The following is a 22134-nucleotide window of genomic DNA, read 5'->3' as shown; positions in this document are numbered from 1 at the left end:
CCCATCCCTCTTTTCTCCCCCCCCTCTCCCCTCCTCTTTTATCCATCCTATTTTCTCCCCCTCCCCTCCCCTCCTTTACTCCTCTTTTACCCATCCCTCTTTTCTCCCCCCCCCCCTCCCCCCGCTCCTTACTCCTCTTTTACCCATCCCTCTTTTCTCCCCCTCCCTTCCTCTCCTTTACCCATCCTCTTTTCCCATCCCTCTTTTCTCCCCATATTTTCTCCTCTCCTTTACTCCTCTTTTACCCATCCCTCTTTTCTCCCCCCCTCTCCTCTCCTTTACTCCTCTTTTACCCATCCCTCTTTTCTCCCCCTCCCCTCTCCTCTCCTTTACTCCTCTTTTACCCATCCCTCTTTTCTCCCCCCCCCTCTCCTCTCCTTTACTCCTCTTTTACCCATCCCTCTTTTTTCTCCCCCCCCCCTCTCCTTTTCTCCTTTACTCCTCTTTTAGCCATCCCTCTTTTCTCCCCCCCCCTCTCCTCTACTCCTCTTTTACCCATCCCTCTTTTCTCCCCCCCCCCTCCTCTCCTTTACTCCTCTTTTACCCATACCCCTCTTTTCTCCCCCTCCCCCTCTCCTTTACTCCTTTTATCCATCCATATTTTCCCCCTCCCCCTCCTTTACTCCTCTTTTACCCATCCCTCTTTTCCCCCCCCCCTCCCTCTCCTTTACTCCTCTTTTACCCATCCCTCTTTTCTCCCCCTCCCTTCCTCTCCTTTACTCCTCTTTTACCCATCCCTCTTTTCTCCCCCTCCCCCTTTTATCCTCCTTCTCCCCTCCTTTACTCCTCTTTTACCCATCCCTCTTTTCTCCCCCCCCCCCTCCCCTCTCCTTTACTCCTCTTTTACCCATCCCTCTTTTCTCCCCCTCCCCTCTCCTCTCCTTTACCCTCCTCTTTTACCCATCCCTCTTTTCTCCCCCTCCCCTCTCCTCTCCTCTTTTACTCCTTTACTCCTCTTTTACCCATCCCTCTTTTCTCCCCTCCCCCTCCCCTCTCCTCTCCTTTACTCCTCTTTTACCCATCCCTCTTTTCTCCCCCTCCCCTCTCCTCTCCTTTACTCCTCTTTTACCCATCCCTCTTTTCTCCCCCTCCCCTCCTCTCCTTTACTCCTCTTTTACCCATCCCTCTTTTTCCCCCTCCCCTCTTTTATCCATCCATATTTTCTCCCCTCCCCTCTCCTTTACTCTTCTTTTATCCATCCATATTTTCTCCCATCTTCCTTTCACCCCCCTTCTCCTAGCTCCCTGTCCCAGCTCTTACATCAAGTGACCCATATATCCCCATCTCCACTGCGACAGTGGCCTGAACCAATGAGGAGACGGGGTGGGGTCAGGGGAGCCCCTGTCTGGACTTACGGGAGACCCCCTTTCACTGATTGGCTGAAAATGACAGGAATGGCCAAGGATCTTCCCAGTTCCCAACGAAATATGATGATATGTGTGTGTGTGTTAGCATGTTTGTGTGTGAGGGGGGGCTTACGTCTGTGTGTGTGTGTGTGTGGGTGTGGCTTGAAAATCTGTCATCCAGCAAGGGTGACTTTGAACATGGGGTGTGTATGTTAGTGTATGTGCGTGTGTGTCGGGCTGAATTCAGTCTGCTGTAGTACCTGTCTAAATTTTGCCCTGGCTTCCTTCTCCTTCATCCTCCCGTGAGCTACGAGGTAGTCAAAGACCTCCCCTGGAAGGAAGGGAGAGCGAGACAGAGAGAGAGAGTCCGAGAGAGGTTTGAGTTCAACTTTGACTGAATGGAGACATTCTAAAATTTAGTTTCAGACTCCCAACTTATTTTGAATGTCTGGAACCCATCAACAAAGCATCAATTGCTAGTTCGGCAGCCTCATTTGTCCTAGATTAAGGCAATATTATGTGTTACAATAAAGTACTATGGATATCAGGAGACAGACCAACCCTCCTCCTGGAGAGCTACTGGTTGTGCAGGATCTTGCTCCAGCCCTGCCCTCAAACACAGCTAATTCCACTAATAGACAACTCATCAGGACGTTGATTGCCTGAAGCAGGTGAGTTAGCACAGGGCTTGGGCAAAAGCCTGCACAGCTGGTAGCTCTCCAACAGAAGGGAGTCATACTATAATAATCATAATACTTGTATTTTAGATAAATAAATGTGCTTTTCGTGGATTATGCTCAAAGCATATTCTAAATGTGATGTTGTACTGTATGATATATTACTAAGTAACTTACCTCCACTGGCATATTCCATCACCAGGCATATTCTAAATATGATGTTGTACGTTTTCTCAGTCTCTATTCACCTCAAACAGTTTCACTGTGGAGTCTCTATCACCTCAAACAGGACTGTGGAGGGAGGGAGGGAGGGAGAGAGAGGTAGAGGGTGAGCGCACGTGACATAACGAGATTAGCCAGGTTGCCTCAGGAAAGAATCGGTGCAGTAACGATGGCTGTTTGTTCCCAGGCTGGGAACACCAAAATTGTTGCAACCCCTATTATTAGCTTGTTCAACCTCTCTTTCATATCGTCTGAGACTCCCAAAGATTGGAAAGCTGTCGCGGTCATCCCCCTCTTCAAAGACAGTCTAGACCCAAAGTGTTACAGACCTGTATCTATGCTACCCTGCCTTTCTAAGGTTTTCAAAACTCAAGATAAACAGATCACCGACCATTTCGAATCCCACAGTACCTTCTCTGCTATGCAATCTGGTTTCAGAGCTGGTCATGGTCCTAAATGATATCATAACCGCCATCGATAAGAGACAATACTGTGCAGCTGTAATTCATCGACCTGGCCAAGGCTTTTGACAATGTCAATCACCGCATCCTCATCGGCAGACTCGACAGCCTTGGTTTCTCAAATGACTGCCTCGCCTGGTTCACCAACTACTTCTCAGACAGAGGTCAGTGTGTCAAATCGGAGGGCCTGTTGTCCGGACCTCTGACAGTCTCTATGAGGGTGCCACAGAGTTCAATCCTCGGGCCGACTCTCTTCTCTGTATACATCAATGATATCACTCTTGCTGCTGGTGATTCTCTGATCTACCTCTACGCAGACGACACCATTCTGTATACCTCTGGCCCTTCTTTGGACTCTTTGCTAACAAACCTCCAAACGAGCTTCAACGCCATACAACACTCCTTCCGTGGCCTCCAACTGCTTTTAAATGCTAGTAAAACTAAATGCATGCTCTTCAAGCAATCGTTGCCCGCACCTGCCCACCCGTCCAGCATCACTACTCTGAACTGTTTTTGACATAGAAAATGTGGACAACTACAAATACCTAGGTGTCTGGTTAGACTGTAAACTCTCATTCCAGACTCACATTAAGCATCTCCAACCCAAAATTAAATCTAGAATCGGCTTCCTATTTCGCAACAGAGCATCCTTCACTCATACTGCCAAACATACCCTTGTAAAACGGATATGTATTACCCCAATGGATAGGTACATTGATATGTATTACCCCAATGGATAGGTACATTGATATGTATTACCCCAATGGATAGGTACATTGATATGTATTACCCCAATGGATAGGTACATTGATATGTATTACCCCAATGGATAGGTACATTGATATGTATTACCCCAATGGATAGGTACATTGATATGTATTACCCCAATGGATAGGTACATTGATATGTATTACCCCAATGGATATTGTTATGTATTACAATGGATAGGTACATTGTTATGTATTACCCCAATGGATAGGTACATTGTTATGTATTACCCCAATGGATAGGTACATTGATATGTATTACCCCAATGGATAGGTACATTGATATGTATTACCCCAATGGATAGGTACATTGATATGTATTACCCCAATGGATAGGTACATTGATATGTATTACCCCAATGGATAGGTACATTGATATGTATTACCCCAATGGATAGGTACATTGATATGTATTACCCCAATGGATAGGTACATTGATATGTATTACCCCAATGGATAGGTACATTGATATGTATTACCCCAATGGATAGGTACATTGATATGTATTACCCCAATGGATAGGTACATTGATATGTATTACCCCAATGGATAGGTACATTGATATGTATTACCCCAATGGATAGGTACATTGATATGTATTACCCCAATGGATAGGTACATTGATATGTATTACCCCAATGGATAGGTACATTGATATGTATTACCCCAATGGATAGGTACATTGATATGTATTACCCCAATGGATAGGTACATTGATATGTATTACCCCAATGGATAGGTACATTGATATGTATTACCCCAAAAACAAAAAAACATGGAAACAGACATGCCATAGGTAGGCAGGCAGGCAGGCAAGTAGACAGGCCATAGGTAGGTAGACAGGTAGACAGGCAGACAGGCAGGCAGGTAGACAGGCCATAGGTAGGCAGACAGGCAGGCAGGCAGGCAGGCAGACAGACAGGCAGGCAGGCAGGCAGGCAGGCAGGCAGGCAGGCAGGCAGGCAGGCAGGCAGGCAGGCAGGCAGGCAGGCAGGCAGGCAGGCAGGCAGGCAGGTAGACAGGCCATAGGTAGGTGGGCAGGTAGACAGGCAGGCAGGCAGGTAGACAGGCCATAGGTAGACAGACAGGCAGGCAGGTAGACAGGCAGGTAGGCAGGTAGACAGGCAGGTAGACAGGTAGACAGGTAGACAGGCAGGCAAGCAGGTAGACAGGCAGGCAGGTAGACAGGCAGGCAGGCAGACAGGCCATAGGTAGACAGGCAGGCAGGCAGGCAGGCAGGCAGGCAGGCAGGCAGGCAGGCAGGCAGGCAGGAAGGTAGACAGGCAGGCAGGCAGGTAGACAGGCAGGTAGACAGGCAGACAGGCAGGTAGACAGGCAGGTAGACAGGCAGACAGGCAGGTAGACAGGCAGATAGGCAGGAAGGTAGACAGGCAGGAAGGTAGACAGGCAGGAAGGTAGAAAGGCAGGAAGGTAGAAAGGCAGGAAGGTAGAAAGGCAGGAAGGTAGAAAGGCAGGAAGGTAGAAAGGCAGGAAGGTAGAAAGGCAGGAAGGTAGAAAGGCAGGAAGGTAGGTAGGCAGGAATGGCAGGTAGGCAGGAAGGAGGAGGCAGGCAGGCAGGTAGGTAGGATGCAGGCAGGTAGATGAGCAGGTAGGCAGGCAGGCAGGAGGTAGACAGGCAGGCAGGCAGGTAAACAGGCAAGCAGGCAGGCAGGCAGAGACAAGAAAAGACAGATGAGTAGAGACCACAATAGCAGCTCACAGCAACTCTGGCAGCCTCCAGGCCACCACCATCGGGCAGATAACAGGTGTGGTGTGTTCCAGGGGGACAAGAAACGGGATACAGAGCATGGAAAGGGTGAGAAACACACATGGGTGGTGTGTGTGTGTGTTCCAGGGGGACAGGAGTGTGTGCAGCGGGATACAGAGCCAGGAGAAACACCATGGGGTGTGTGTGTGTGTGTGTGTGTGTGTGTGTGTGTGTGTGTGTGTGTGTGTGTGTGTGTGTGTGTGTGTGTGTGTGTGTGTGTGTGTGTGTGTGTGTGTGTGTGATGTGTGTGTGTGTGTGTGTTCCAGGGGGACAGGAGTGTGTAGGGTACGGGATACAGAGCATGGAAAGGGTGAGAAACACACATGGGTGATGTGTAAGTGTGTGTGTTCCAGGGGGCAGGAGAGAAACACACAACACACAAGGGTGCGCGTGTGCCTCCAAACACTCTCATAGCCATTTCTCATAGGCCTTGAATGCATTGTGCCAATTGCTTCAGTGATGTGCCATGACTGGACACGAAGCGCTAGGCTGAGGGAATGTGAAATCAAAGCCTACAGTTAGATGGAAAAATCACCAGCCATCAGGCTAAGTCCCTCCCTATCTAACTGAATTGGAGCACCACTCTCTTTCTAAATCACTATCTGGTTCACTTTGTCTGTGGGTGCCCTCCAGAATACACACATTCTGCAGAACTAGGACAATATGTAATCATATTGATGTCTGGTACATTAAAAACGTGTCGATGTTGAATTGCACAGAATGCACCCTGCTTGTCTGTCGGTTAGGGCTGCACAATTAATTCAAATTCACATCCTAATATCGACATGTGCAATATCCATATCGCATGCAATATTTTGAAGAACAATTTTTATTTTATTTAACTAGGAAAGTCAGTTAAGAACAAATTCTTATTAACAACGGGTTAACTGCCTTGTTCAGGGGCAGAACAAGAGATTTTTACCTTGTCAGCTCGGGATTCGATCCAGCAACCTTTTGGTAACTGGCCCAACCACGAGGCTACCTGCCGCCCCAACGATGCTGCGTTCCACTTTGCTTCTTAATATAAATCATTCTATTACTATGATTCCAACAGTTCACCCAAGCGGTTTGATTTATATCAAGTCAAATTGCAATATTTGGTCGAAAAATAAATAAATGATTACATTTTTTGCCTATATTGTGCAGCCCTACTGCCTGTCTGTCATTCAGACCTTCTCAACTGATCACCAAGTCCTTGATCGGGCAAATCAGGAGTGTTTTTTACATTTAATTTAACCAGGCAAGTCAGTTTAGAACAAATTCTTATTCATGACGGCCTAAGAACAGGGGGTTTAACTGCCTTTTTCATAGGCAGAATGACAGATTTGTACCTTGTCAGCTCGGGGAATCGATCGAGCAACCTTTCGGTTACTAGCCCAACGCTCTAAACACTAGGCTACATATATGCCAGTGTTAGAGATGAGAGAGAACAAAACTGTGCACTCCCTGGGTGTCTTCACCAACAAGGAAACCCTGCTATGAAAAAGGAAGAAAACTGAACATATGGCCCAAAAGTCACATTGTTACTCTTAGCAACATTTGGCATAATCTGAACATTTATGTATCTGGCTGCTTATTAAAAATGTTTGTTTGGGCTACTTTCCATCCTGCCGAAGAAATTGTCTCGGAGAGAAAACCTGCAGATTTTGAGCATGTTGGTGCCAGGAGCAATGGCTGCATACTGTTCTGAAATGAGACTATGGCCAACTAATCCCACAGTCACTGTCTGTATCAATTAGTCTTGCATCTCTCCCTCTGTTTTGTAATTTCCTTCAGTCTCTCTCCCTCTATATTACCTCTTCACTGTCTGTATCCCTCAGTCTCTCTCCCTCTATATTACCTCTTCACTGTCTGTATCCCTCAGTCTCTCTCTTCCTCTATATTATATTACCTCTCCCTCTATTTATAATGTCTGTATCCCTCAGTCTCTCTCTCCCTCTATTTATAATACCTCTTCACTGTCTGTATCCCTCAGTCTCTCTTCCTCTATATTACCTCTTCACTGTCTGTATCCCTCAGTCTCTCTCCCTCTATTTATAATACCTCTTCACTGTCTGTATCCCTCAGTCTCTCTCCCTCTATATTACCTCTTCACTGTCTGTATCCCTCAGTCTCTCTCCCTCTATTTATATTACCTCTTCACTGTATGTATCCCTTAGTCTCTCCCTCTATTTATAATACCTCTTCACTGTCTGTATCCCTCAGTCTCTCTTCCTCTATATTACCTCTTCACTCTCTGTATCTGTCTCTCTCCCTCTATTTATATACCTCTTCACTGTCTGTATCCCTCAGTATCTCTCCCTCTATTTATAATACCTCTTCACTGTCTGTATCCCTCAGTCTCTCTCCCTCTATATTACCTCTTCACTGTCTGTATCCCTCAGTCTCTCTCCCTCTATTTATAATCTCTTCACTGTCTGTATCCCTAGTCTCTCTTTATATTACCTCTTCACTCTCTGTATCCCTAGTCTCTCTCCCTCTATTTATATACCTCTTCACTGTCTGTATCCCTCAGTATCTCTCCCTCTATTTATATTACCTCTTCACTGTCTGTATCCCTCAGTCTCTCTCCCTCTATTTATATTACCTCTTCACTGTCTGTATCCCTCAGTCCCTCTCCCTCTATTTATAATACCTCTTCACTGTCTGTATCCCTTAGTCTCTCTCCCTCTATATTACCTCTTCACTCTCTGTATCCCTTAGTCTCTCTCCCTCTATTTATATTACCTCTTCACTGTCTGTATCCCTCAGTATCTCTCCCTCTATTTATAATACCTCTTCACTGTCTGTATCCCTCAGTCTCTCTCCCTCTATATTACCTCTTCACTGTCTGTATCCCTCAGTCTCTCTCCCTCTATTTATAATACCTCTTCACTGTCTGTATCCTCTTACTGTCTCCCTCAGTCTCTCCCTCTATATTACCTCTTCACTCTCTGTATCCTCTATTTATAGTCTCTTCTCTCCCTCTATTTATATTACCTCTTCACTGTCTGTATCCCTCAGTATCTCTCCCTCTATTTATAATACCTCTTCACTGTCTGTATCCCTCAGTCTCTCTCCCTCTATATTACCTCTTCACTGTCTGTATCCCTCAGTATCTCTCCCTCTTCACTGTCTGTATCCCTCAGTATCTCTCCCTCTATTTATAATACCTCTTCACTGTCTGTATCCCTCAGTCTCTCTCCCTCTATATTACCTCTTCACTGTCTGTATCCCTCAGTATCTCTCCCTCTATTTATATTACCTCTTCACTGTCTGTATCCCTCAGTATCTCTCCCTCTATTTATATTACCTCTTCACTGTCTGTATCCCTCAGTATCTCTCCCTCTATTTATAATACCTCTTCACTGTCTGTATCCCTCAGTCTCTCTCCCTCTATTTATAATACCTCTTCACTGTCTGTATCCCTCAGTCTCTCTCCCTCTATATTACCTCTTCACTGTCTGTATCCCTCAGTATCTCTCCCTCTATTTATAATACCTCCTCTTCACTGTCTGTATCCCTCAGTATCTCTCCCTCTATTTATTACCTCTTCACTGTCTGTATCCCTCAGTATCTCTCCCTCTATTTATATTACCTCTTCACTGTCTGTATCCCTCAGTATCTCTCCCTCTATATTACCTCTTCACTGTCTGTATCCCTCAGTATCTCTCCCTCTATTTATAATACCTCTTCACTGTCTGTATCCCTCAGTCTCTCTCCCTCTATTTATATTAGCTCTTCACTGTCTGTATCCCTCAGTCTCTCTCCCTCTATATTACCTCTTCACTGTCTGTATCCCTCAGTATCTCTCCCTCTATTTATATTAGCTCTTCACTGTCTGTATCCCTCAGTCTCTCTCCCTCTATTTATATTACCTCTTCACTGTCTGTATCCCTCAGTCTCTCTCCCTCTATTTATATTACCTCTTCACTGTCTGTATCCCTCAGTCTCTCTCCCTCTATTTATATTACCTCTTCACTGTATGTATCCCTCAGTCTCTCTCCCTCTATATTACCTCTTCACTGTCTGTATCCCTCAGTATCTCTCCCTCTATTTATATTACCTCTTCACTGTCTGTATCCCTCAGTATCTCTCCCTCTATTTATATTACCTCTTCACTGTCTGTATCCCTCAGTCTCTCTCCCTCTATATTACCTCTTCACTGTCTGTATCCCTCAGTCTCTCTCCCTCTATATTACCTCTTCACTGCATGTATCCCTCAGTCTCTCTCCCTCTATATTACCTCTTCACTGTCTGTATCCCTCAGTATCTCTCCCTCTATTTATATTACCTCTTCACTGTCTGTATCCCTCAGTCTCTCTCCCTCTATATTACCTCTTCACTGTCTGTATCCCTCAGTATATTAGCTCTTCACTGTCTGTATCCCTCAGTCTCTCTCCCTCTATATTACCTCTTCACTGTATGTATCCCTCAGTCTCTCTCCCTCTATTTATATTACCTCTTCACTGTCTGTCTCTCTCCCTCTATTTATATTACCTCTTCATTGTCTGTATCCCTCAGTCTCTCTCCCTCTATATTACCTCTTCACTGTATGTATCCCTCAGTCTCTCTCCCTCTATATTACCTCTTCACTGTCTGTATCCCTCAGTCTCTCTCCCTCTATTTATATTACTTCTTCAATGTCTGTATCCCTCAGTCTCTCTCCCTCTATTTATATTACTTCTTCAATGTCTGTATCCCTCAGTCTCTCTCCCTCTATATTACCTCTTCACTGTCTGTGTCTCTCTCCCTCTATTTATATTACCTCTTCATTGTCTGTATCCCTCAGTCTCTCTCCCTCTATGTATATTATTTAGCACAATTAGTTTGCATTATATAGATCAATGTTTTTTTCTGTGATCGAATCAAGATTGTCCGCCCCTTTTCAATGCAACAACCAGATCAGTTGAGAGCCATATTTCCACATTTGTTGATGTTCTTTGCTAATTAGCAAGTTATTTGCCCAGTTATAGATAAGTATAGGTCAGCAATGGGGAGTTACTGCTTCCTACAAGAGTACAAAACGTGTAGGCTTATAGGAGATACTGCTTCCTACAAGAGTACAAAACGTGTAGGCTTATAGGAGATACTGCTTCCTACAAGAGTACAAAACATGTAGGCTTATAGGAGATACTGCTTCCTACAAGAGTACAAAACGTGCAGGTTTATAGGAGATACTGCTTCCTACAAGAGTACAAAACGTGCAGGTTTATAGGAGATACTGCTTCCTACAAGAGTACAAAACGTGTAGGTTTATAGGAGATACTGCTTCCTACAAGAGTACAAAACGTGCAGGTTTATAGGAGATACTGCTTCCTACAAGAGTACAAACGTGCAGGTTTATAGGAGATACTGCTTCCTACAAGAGTACAAAACGTGTAGGCTTATAGGAGTTACTGCTTCCTACAAGAGTACAAAACGTGTAGGCTTATACCCTGACTACACCGCTTTGTGCGTTACAAAATAAATGTAGAAATCTATATTATTCAATTATTGCACCCACACCTCTCGCACGCGCCAACGAGCGTCTGCGTTGCCAAGGGCTAAAATAGAAGTCAGTTCTATTTCTGATGCTGATCGCACTGCCTCTTCCAGTCCTGCCTCTCCCATCTCCTTGTTGTTTTCTAGAAGCAGGTACCCACATGCCATCTCCTCATTGGTTATACACACATGGGTGACAAAGACAAACAAGGTCGGTGGCGGTAATGCACCTAATGTGTGAAAGTTGCCAATCACAATGTAAAGTCCAGAAAATAAAAATCCTGGAAGGAGGAGAGATGACTAGAAACGATTTGGTTGACTGTTTTACGTGTATATTAATTGTCGGAGTAGAGGACCTTGTGCATTTCAGGTAAAATAACTCAATGTTTATATCCCAGGACAAATTAGCTAGCAACAGTAAGCTAGTTAAATAGCTAGTTAAACTCCTGCTCCAGTCTCAACTGTTCTGCCTGCAGCTATGGAACCCTGACCTGTTCACCGGACGTGCTACCTGTCACAGAACAGCTGTTTTCAACTCACTAGAGACAGCAGGAGCGGTAGAGATTAGAGGTCGACCGATTAATCGGAATGGCCGATTAATTAGGGCCGAATTCAAGTTTTCATAACAATCGGAAATCTGTATTTTTGGGCGCCGATTTGACGATTTTTTTTTTTTTATATATACCTTTATTTAACTAGGCAAGTCAGTTAAGAACACATTCTTATTTTCAATGACAGACTAGGAACGGTGGGTTAACTGCCTCGTTCAGGGGCAGAACGACAGATGTTCACCTTGTGAGCTCGGGGGATCTAATCGTGCAGCCTTACAGTTAATTAGTCCAACGCAATAACGACCTGCCTCTCTCGTTGCACTCCACAAGGAGACTGCCTGTTACGCGAATGCAGTAAGCCAAGGTAACTTGCTAGCTAGCATTAAACTTATCTTATAAAAAACAATCAATCATAATCACTAGTTAACTACACATGGTTGATGATATTACTAGATATTATCTAGCGTGTCCTGCGTTGTATATAATCCGACTGAGCATACAAGTATCTAAGTATCTGACTGAGCAGTGATAGGCAGAAGCAGGCGTGTAAACATTCATTTAAACAGCACCTTTGTGCGTTTTGCCTGCAGCTCTTCGTTGTGCGTCAAGCATTGCGCTGTTTATGACTTCAAGCCTATCAATTCCCGAGTTTAGGCTGGTGTAACAGAAGTGAAATAGCTAGCTAGTTAGCGCGCGCTAATAGCGTTTCAAACGTCATTCGCTCTGAGCCTTCTAGTAGTTGTTCCCCTTGCTCTGCATGGGTAAAGCTGCTTCGATGGTGGCTGTTGTCGTTGTTGTGTACCTGGCTCGAGCCCAGGAAGGAGCGAGGAGAGGGTCGGAAGCAATACTGTTACACTGGAAAAACTAAAGTGCCTATAAGAACATCCAATAGTCAAAGGTTAATGAAATACAAATGGTATCGTGGGAAATAGTCCTATAATTCCTATAATAACTACAACCTAAAACATCTACAACCTATTGAAGACTCATGTTAAAAGGAACCACCAACTTTCAAAAGTTCTCATGTTCTGAGCAAAGAACTGAAACAGCTTTTTTACATTGCACATAATGCACTTTTACTTTCTTCTCCAACACTTTGTTTTTGCATTATTTAAACCAAATTAAACATTATTTACTTGAGGCGAAATTGATTGATGTATTATATTCAGTTAAAATAAGTGTTCATTCAGTATTGTTGTAATTGTCATTTTTACAAATAAATAAATACAAAAATTGTCCGATTTATCGGTATCGGCTTTTTTTGGTCCTCCAATAATCGGTATGGGTATTGGCGTTGAAAAATCATACGGCTATGAAAAGCCAACAGACAATTACTCCTGAGGTGGGGACTTGTTGCGCACTAAATCACAACTACTGTGATTTATTATTTTTATTTTTATTATTTCACGATGGAGCACGCGTCTAGCCGGTTTGGGTTCCGTGTTAGCCTACATTTCAATCTGTCAGGTGAAATATGCAAATAAGCCAATAGGCAGAGGGGTAGCTTACATTGTCTAAATCTCTGTATGGTAATAATTCATTTGATTTTGTAAAGTAAACACAGTAAAAGGCAGTTTAAAGACATTACAAACCAAGCAAAAAAAAATTTACAAATTAAAATGTCAATGCTTCATAATGTAAAAAGCATTTTTTAAAGTGTCATGCAATGTAAGGCTGCATTGACCCCCACATATAGGCTACTGTAGGCTATATTGCATACATCTGAATGCTATTTCCATTTGAAAATGTTACGGAATTTGTTCCATTGGTTTTGTTGGTAGGCCTACATTATGCTCAAATTGCCACAATAGCCTATTGGCTATTGGCTATAAACTGTAAGGGTACAGCCTCAGTGGTCACTGTAAACGAGCACCGGAAGTTGCACATAATTCTCACAACATTCAAGTTTCCGCTCACAAGACCTAAAATTTGCTCAGCGGCAAAAACATTTGAGGGAACACTGCCCACCTCGTCTCTCACTTTTCCCGAACACCTGTCATATTTTAACTCAATATGCTTTATTGGCATTGCAATTTGAAACTCACTGAGGACATATCTTTCCGTCCCTCCCATTCATCCCTATTAACTAACAGTTTCTTTCTCCATATCATCCTCCTTCCCTCCCTGACCTACCTGGCTTGGTGGGAGGGAGAAAGTGGGAGAGTGGAAGTTGAGTGAGAGAAACAAACAAAATGGCTACCCACAGGCATAACCAAACGATCTCCAACCACATGCCGGCGGATTCAGACCACCAAAGGGGAGCCTGCTGGGCAAGGCAAGGCAGGCGAGCACAAATTGGCTTTGTAGATGACATTTCCCATTTTGTTTTGTTTGGCATATGAAACTTACTGAATATATGAGATCCTTGCACACTCCTCTTTCATGAGCAATTTTAAGAAGACAAAAACATTCAAATAGAGGCATTTATTACAAACTTGATTTAAATAAATAATCAACACATCCTGGTCTTCAATCTGGACCATCAACTGATTCTGGTCTGTTAGTGCCGGGCTAGAGCATAAGCTTGAGGGAGTAGCCCAGGAGGGAGTAGGCCTCCTATTGATATGAACAGAGAAAGAAACATCATTGCCATGACAACTGGTCTCATGGCCTCTTTCTTTTTGGGCTCTTTCCAGGTTTTCCTGAGAGGGCTGGTGTGTATGAGCGTGGGCACACTCACACAACACGAACATGGAAGACACAAAACACAGCAACACAGACACACACACAATTAGGCTAAAGATTAGTAGGAAGTGGAGTAGGAAGTGGAGTGCCATTTTTCAGTTCATTAGATTGAATGAGAGAGATTGGGAGGTACACTATGTTGACACCTGCTCATCGAACATCTCATTCCAAAAACATGGTGATTCCTATGGAGTTTGTCCCCCTTTTGCTGCTATAACAGCCTCCACTCGTCTGGGAAGGTTTTCCACTATATGTTGAAACATTGCTGTGGGGACTTGCTTCCATTCAGCCACAAGAGCATTAGTGAGGTCGGGCACTGATGTTGCGTGATTAGGCCTGGCTCGCAGTTGGCGTTCCAAATCATCCCAAAGGTGTTCAATGGGGTTGAGGTCAGGGCTCTGTGCAGGCCAGTCAAGTTCTTCCACACCGATCTCGACAAACCATTTCTGTATGGACCTCGCTTTGTACATGGGAGCATTGTCATGCTGAAACTGGAAAGGGCCTTCCCCAAACTGATGCCACAAAGTTGGAAGCACAGAATCATCTAGAATGTAATTGTACTGTATGCTGTAGCGTTAAGATTTCCCTTCAATGGAACTAAGGGGCCGGAACCATGAAAAACTGCCCCAGACCATTTTTCCTCCTCCACCAAACTTTACAGTTGGCACTATGCATTCAGGCAGGTAGCGTTCTCCTGGCATCCGCCAAACCCAGATTAGTCCGTCGGACTGTTGAAGTATGATTCATCAGAGGAGGCGTTTCTACTGCTCCAGAGTCCAATGGCGGAGAAGATTTAGACCACTCCAGCCAACGCTTGGCATTGCGCACGGTGATCTCAGGCTTGTGTGCGGCTGTTCGGCCATGGAAACCCATTTCATGAAGCTCCCGGCGAGCAGTTCTTCTGCTGACGTTGCTTCCAGAGGCACTTTGAAACTCACTGGGGAGCCAGGTCCAGCAAATCAGTCTTAATTACAGACAGAAATAAGCTTTTTGTGCATATGGAACATTTCTGGGATCTTTTATTTAAACTCATGAAACATGGGACCAGCACTTTACATGTTGTGTTTATATTTTTGTTCATTATAGATGACATCACCAAAATGACAGCGGGAGAGAGGCATGTCCCCTCTACTAATCCCCTCTACCACACGGAACCCCACTAATCTACTGACGGAACGCAAGAGGTGGCTAACAACAGACCTCCATCCTATGCTAGCTTGCTACCGATGTCCTGGCTAGCTGTCTAAATCGCCGTGACCCCCAAATCAACCACTCCACTCACTGGACTCTTTTGATCACTCGACTAAGGATGCCTCTCCTTAATGTCAATATGTCTTGTCCATTGCTGTTCTGGTTAGTGAGTATTGGCTTATTTTACTGTAGAGCCTCTAGTCCTGCTCACTATACCTTATCCAATTTATTAGTTCCACCACCCACACATGCAATGACATCTCCTGGTTTCAATGATGTTTCTAGAGACAATATCTCTCTCTTCATCACTCAATACCTAGGTTTACCTCCACTGTATTCACATCCTACCATACCTTTGTCTGTACATTATACCTTGATGCTATTTTATCGCCCCCAGAAACCTCCTTTTACTCTCTGTTCCAGACTTTCTAGATGACCAATTCTTATTGCTTTTAGCCGTACCCTTATTCTTCTCCTCCTATGTTCCTCTGGCGATGTAGAGGCGAATCCAGGCCCTGCAGTGCCTAGCTCCACTCCTATTCCCCAGGTGCTCTCTTTTGATGACTTCTGTAACCGTAATAGCCTTGGTTTCATGCATGTTAACATTAGAAGCCTCCTCCCTAAGTTTGTTCTATTCACTGCTTTAGCACACTCTGCCAACCCGGATGTTCTAGCTGTGTCTGAATCCTGGCTTAGGAAGACCACCAACAATTCTGAAATTTTAATTCCAAATTACAACATTTTCAGACAAGATAGAACTGCCAAAGGGGGCGGTGTTGCAATCTACTGCAAAGATAGCCTGCAGGGTTCTGTCCTACTATCCAGGTCTGTACCCAAACAATTTGAACTTCTACTTTTAAAAATCCACCTTTCTAAAAACAAGTCTCTCACCATTGCCGCCTGCTATAGACCACCCTCTGCCCCCAGCTGTGCTCTGGACACCATATGTGAACTGATTGCCCCCAATCTATCTTCAGAGCTCGTGCTGCTAGGCGACCTAAACTGGAACATGCTTAACACCCCAGCCATCCTACAATCTAAACTTGATGCCCTCAATCTCACTCAAATTATCAATGAACCTACCAGGTACCCCCCCAAAGCCTTAAACACGGGCACCCTCATAGATATCATCCTAACCAACTTCCCCTCTAAATACACCTCTGCTGTCTTCAACCAAGATCTCAGCGATCACTGCCTCATTGCCTGCATCTGTAATGGGTCAGCGGTCAAACGACCTCCACTCATCACTGTAAAACGCTCCCTGAAACACTTCAGCGAGCAGGCCTTTCTAATCGACCTGGCCGGGGTATCCTGGAAGGATATTGATCTCATCCCGTCAGTAGAGGATGCCTGGATATTTTTTTAAATGCCTTCCTAACCATCTTAAATAAACATGCCCCATTCAAGAAATTTAGAACCAGGAACAGATATAGCCCTTGGTTCTCCCCAGACCTGACTGCCCTTAACCAACACAAAAACATCCTATGGCGTTCTGCATTAGCATCGAACAGCCCCCGTGATATGCAGCTGTTCAGGGAAGCTAGAAACCGTTATACACAGGCAGTTAGAAAAGCCAAGGCTAGCTTTTTCAAGCAGAAATTTGCTTCCTGCAACACTAACTCAAAAAAGTTCTGGGACACTGTAAAGTCCATGGAGAATAAGAACACCTCCCAGCTGCCCACTGCACTGAAGATAGGAAACACTGTCACCACTGATAAATCCACCATAATTGAGAATTTCAAGAAGCATTTTTCTACGGCTGGCCATGCTTTCCACCTGGCTACTCCTACCCCGGTCAACAGCACTGCACCCCCAACAGCAACTCGCCCAAGCCTTCCCCATTTCTCCTTCTCCCAAATCCATTCAGCTGATGTTCTGAAAGAGCTGAAATATCTGGACCCCTACAAATCAGCCGGGCTAGACAATCTGGACCCTTTCTTTCTAAAATTATCTGCCGAAATCGTTGCCACCCCTATTACTAGCCTGTTCAACCTCTCTTTCGTGTCGTCTAAGATTCCCAAAGATTGGAAAGCAGCTGCGGTCATCCCCCTCTTCAAAGGGGGGAACACTCTTGACCCAAACTGCTACAGACCTATATCTATCCTACCATGCCTTTCTAAGGTCTTCGAAAGCCAAGTCAACAAACAGATTACCGACCATTTCGAATCTCACCATACCTTCTCTGCAATCTGGTTTCAGGGCTGGTCATGGGTGCACCTCAGCCACGCTCAAGGTCCTAAACGATATCTTAACCGCCATCGATAAGAAACATTACTGTGCAGCCGTATTCATTGATCTGGCCAAGGCTTTTGACTCGGTCAACCACCACATCCTCATCGGCAGACTCGACAGCCTTGGTTTCTCAAATGATTGCCTCGCCTGGTTCACCAACTACTTCTCTGATAGAGTTCAGTGTGTCAAATTGGAGGGTCTGCTGTCCGGACCTCTGGCAGTTTCTATGGGGGTGCCACAGGGTTCAATTCTTGGCCCGACTCTCTTCTCTGTATACATCAATGATGTCGCTCTTGCTGCTGGTGAGTCTCTGATCCACCTCTACGCAGACGACACCATTCTGTATAACACTGTGTTAACTAACCTCCAGACAAGCTTCAATCTCCCTCACTAGCTTTAAGCACCAACTGTCAGAGCAGCTCACAGATTATTGCACCTGTACATAGCCCACCTATAATTTAGCCCAAACAACTACCTCATTCCCTACTGTATTTATTTTATTTATTTTGCTCCTTTGCACCCCATTAATTTTATTTCTACTTTGCACATTCTTCCATTGCAAAACTACCATTCCAGTGTTTTACTTGTTATACTGTATTTACTTTGCCACCATGGCCTTTTTGCCTTTACCTCCCTTCTCACCTAACTGCTCACATTGTATATAGACTTATTTATACTTTATTATTGACTGTATGTTTGTTTTACTCCATGTGTAACTCTGTGTCGTTGTATCTGTCGAACTGCTTTGCTTTATCTTGGCCAGGTCGCAATTGTAAATGAGAACTTGTTCTCAACTTGCCTACCTGGTTAAATAAAGGTGAAATAAAAAAATAAAAATAAAATGTGGGGACCTGTTAGATAATCGCTAGGGCTTAATGACACACAGAGTGACACAGGAAAAATGTCACTGTGTGTGTGTGTGTGTGTGTGTGTGTGTGTGTGTGTGTGTGTGTGTGTGTGTGTGTGTGTGTGTGTGTGTGTGTGTGTGTGTGTGTGTGTGTGTGTGTGTGTGTGTGTGTGTGTGTGTGTGTGTGTGTGTGTGTGTGTGTGTGTGTGTGTGTGTGTGTGTGTGTGTGTGTGTGTGTGTGTGTGTGTGTGTGTGTGTGTGTGAACAATCCAGGAAAATAAGGGTGGAATCCTACCCAGGGATTAGAATAACGTTTGGGAATGTCACAACGTCACCACTCTGGAGAGGAATTCCCAAACATGGGACAAGGGAGGAGGGGGAAGGGCAGATGAATTCACGCAGATAGCATTTTGACTGGGAATGAGCCCATTCATTCAAGAAATGAAATAAATTCCTAATTGAAAGTGAATAGACCTTGTTATTCAAATACGCTAGGAAAGTGTAAACAAACTCGTACCAGCTCATGAATTTTCGGAGGCATGAAACCTCCATATGTTCTTGTGTTGTTTTTTACGCATGTGCATTCACAACAAATGAAAGGCTTTAAATTGTTATAAAAAGTAAAAACCATAATAAAAATCTGCTTTTTTTACCATTTTACCAAAGTCTTAGTTTTTTCCTCGCTCTACTTTTTTCATTCATATTTTCACTCTGGACGCTTTATCTGGACATGGGTTCTACAGAATCTCCACCAGCGAAGCTAAGTAGTAACATTAACATGATGACTTCTAATTGCAGTCGCTTTACTCCTAATATACAGGAGAACGATGGCCTTACGGCGAGGATAGCCGTGCTGCAAGCCCAGCTTCAGATGCAATTGTTAAGGAAAGGTCATTTAAGTGTAGGAAAGGATAAAACAGCATCTGTGCCACCAGTAAGTACAGATAGTAACGTTAGTACAAATCCCCTCGCATGGACCCCGCGGCCGGACAACATTCTCATGGCTTCCGGGAAAGGAAATGCTGCTCATTCAGCCAACAGGAACTTTCAACCGGTTCTATCCATTAAGCGAGTCGGAGTCAGAGGCCAAGCCTTCTCTGGTCTCTGCTCCACCCGTTACGGGGTCTGAGCCACCGAAGCCTCCCACCATTTAGCTCTGACAAAATGAAAACCCTAATCAATGGCGTCTCCATTACCCGCATTATTAGACTTCAAACGAATCATCCAGCGAGGGAGCAGGGCTTTAAAGGCTCATCTGAAGACGGTGCTGGCTATGGTTTAAACTGACGAGTGTAGAGAGTATTGTTATCTACGTCGGCACCAACGATGTCAGAATGAAACAGTCAGAGGTCACCAAGCACAACATAGCGTGTAAACTAGCTTGAAAGATATCGGCATCGAGTAATTGTCTCTGGCCACCTCCCAGTTAGGGGGAGTTGAGCAGAGGCTTATAACTCAATCGCGGGTAGAAAACTGTTTTCTGACCATCCCAAAATATATCATTTGTAGATAATTGGCACTCTTTCTGGGACTCATCCATAAACAGGACCAAGCCTGGCCTGTTGAGGAGTGACGGACTCCATCCTAGCTGGAGGGTTGTTCTCAATTTATCTATGAACAAAGACGAGGGCTCTAACTCCACAATGAAATAGGGTGCTGTTAGCCAGCCTGCCAGCTTAGTGGAGTCTGCCACTAGCACAGTCAGCGTAGTCAGCTCAGCTATCCCCATTGAGACTGTGTCTGTGCCTCGATCTATGTTGGGCAAAACTAAACATGGCGGTGTTCGCCATAGCAATCTCACTAGTATAAAGACCTCCTCCATTCCTGTCATTATTGAAAGAGATCATGATACCTCACATCTCAAAATAGGGCTACTTAATGTTAGATCCCTCACTTACATTTACATTTAAGTCATTTAGCAGACGCTCTTATCCAGAGCGACTTACAAATTGGTGCATTCACCTTATGACATCCAGTGGAACAGTCACTTTACAATAGTGCATCTAAATCTTAAAGGGGGGGGGTGAGAGGGATTACTTATCCTATCCTAGGTATTCCTTAAAGAGGTGGGGTTTCAGGTGTCTCCGGAAGGTGGTGATTGACTCCGCTGTCCTGGCGTCGTGAGGGAGTTTGTTCCACCATTGGGGGGCCAGAGCAGCGAACAGTTTTGACTGGGCTGAGCGGGAGCTGTACTTCCTCAGTGGTAGGGAGGCGAGCAGGCCAGAGGTAGTTATAGTCAATGAACTAATCACTGATCATAATCTTGATGTGATTGGCCTGACTGAAACATGGCTTAAACCTGATGAATTTGTTGTGTTAAATGAGGGCTCTCCTTCTGGTTACACTAGTGACCATATCCCAGCACAGTTTTGCTAACATTGACAAGAGCAAATTTCAATATATATATATTTTTAAATTGCTGCATTTTCGTCTTTTGAGCTTCTCGTCATGAAATCTATACAGCCTACTCAATCAGTTTTTATAGCTACTGTTTACATGCCTCCTGGGTCGTATATATTGTTCCTCACTGAGTTCCTATCGGACCTTGTAGTGATAGCAGATAATATTCAACTTTTTGGAGACTTTAATATTCACATGGGAAAGTACACAGACCCACTCCAAAAGGCTTTCGGAGCCATCATCGACTCAGTGGGTTTTGTCCAACATGTCTCTGGACCTACTCACGGTCACAGTCATACTCTGGACCTAGTTTTGTCCCATTTAATAAATATTGTGGATATGACTGTTTTTCCTCATAATCCTGGGCTATCGGACCACCATATTATTTTTGCAATCGCAACAAATAATCTGCTCAGACCCCAACCAAGTATCATCAAAAGCTGTGCTATAAATTCTCAGACAACCCAACGATTCCTAGATGCCCTTCCAGACTCCCAACCTACCTACCCAAGGATGTCCGAGTACAAAAATGTGTTAACCAACTAACTGAGGAACAAATATGTACCTTGTGTAATACTGTAGATGCAGTCACACCCCTAAAAACTAAAAACATTTCTCATAAGAAACTAGCTCCCTGGTACACAGAAAATACCAGAGTTCTGAAGCAAGCTTCCAGAAAATTGGAACGGAAATGGCGCCACACCAAACTGGAAGTCTTCCGACTAGCTTGGAAAGACAGTACCGTGCAGTATCGAAGAAGCCCTCACTGCTGCTTGACCCTATTTTCCCAACCTAATTGAGGAGAATAAGAACAATCCATCATTTATTTTTGATACTGTCGCAAAGCTAACTAAAAAGCAGCATTCCCCAAGAAAGAATGGCTTTCACTTCAGCAGTGATGAATTCATGAACTTCTTCCACGAAAAGATCATTAGAAAGAAAATTATGGACTCCTCTTTGAATCTGCATATTTCTCCAAAACTCAGTTGTCCTGAGTCTGAAAACCCTGTGCAGGTCCATGTCAAGGATCTAGAATCAAGGGAGACAAGTTTTTAATCCTATATCTCTTGACACATGCATGAAAATAATCATGGCCTCTAAACCTTCAAGCTGCATACTGGACCCTATTCCAACTAAACTACTGAAAGAGCTGCTTCCTGTGCTTGGCCCTCCTATGTTGATCATAATAAATGGCTCTCTATCCACCAGATGTGTACCAAACTCACTAAAAGTGGCAGTAATAAAGCCTCACTTGAAAAAGTCAAACCTTGACCCAGAAAATGTTTTAAAAAATTAAAATCAGCCTATATCGAATTTCCCATTCCTCTCAAATGTCTTTGAAAAAGCTGTTGCGCAGTAACTCACTGCCTTCCAGAAGACAAATAATGTATATGAAACTCTTCAATCTTGTTTTAGACCCCAGACTGCACTTGTGAAGGTGGTAAATGACCTTTTAATGGCGTCAGACCAAGGCTCTGCATCTGTCCTTGTGCTCCTAGACCTTAGTGCTGCTTTTGACACTAT

The 22134-nt window shown here is 44.3% G+C and overlaps 1 pseudogene; it reads right to left on the bottom strand.

Annotated features, from left to right (window-relative positions):
• Positions 1-22134, bottom strand: part of LOC123994934 — a 144416-nt pseudogene that overhangs the window by 63583 nt on the left and 58699 nt on the right.

This window comes from Oncorhynchus gorbuscha, linkage group LG14, assembly GCF_021184085.1.
Source record: "Oncorhynchus gorbuscha isolate QuinsamMale2020 ecotype Even-year linkage group LG14, OgorEven_v1.0, whole genome shotgun sequence".
NCBI lineage: Eukaryota > Metazoa > Chordata > Actinopteri > Salmoniformes > Salmonidae > Oncorhynchus > Oncorhynchus gorbuscha.
This window is presented reverse-complemented; position numbering and strand designations above follow the sequence as displayed.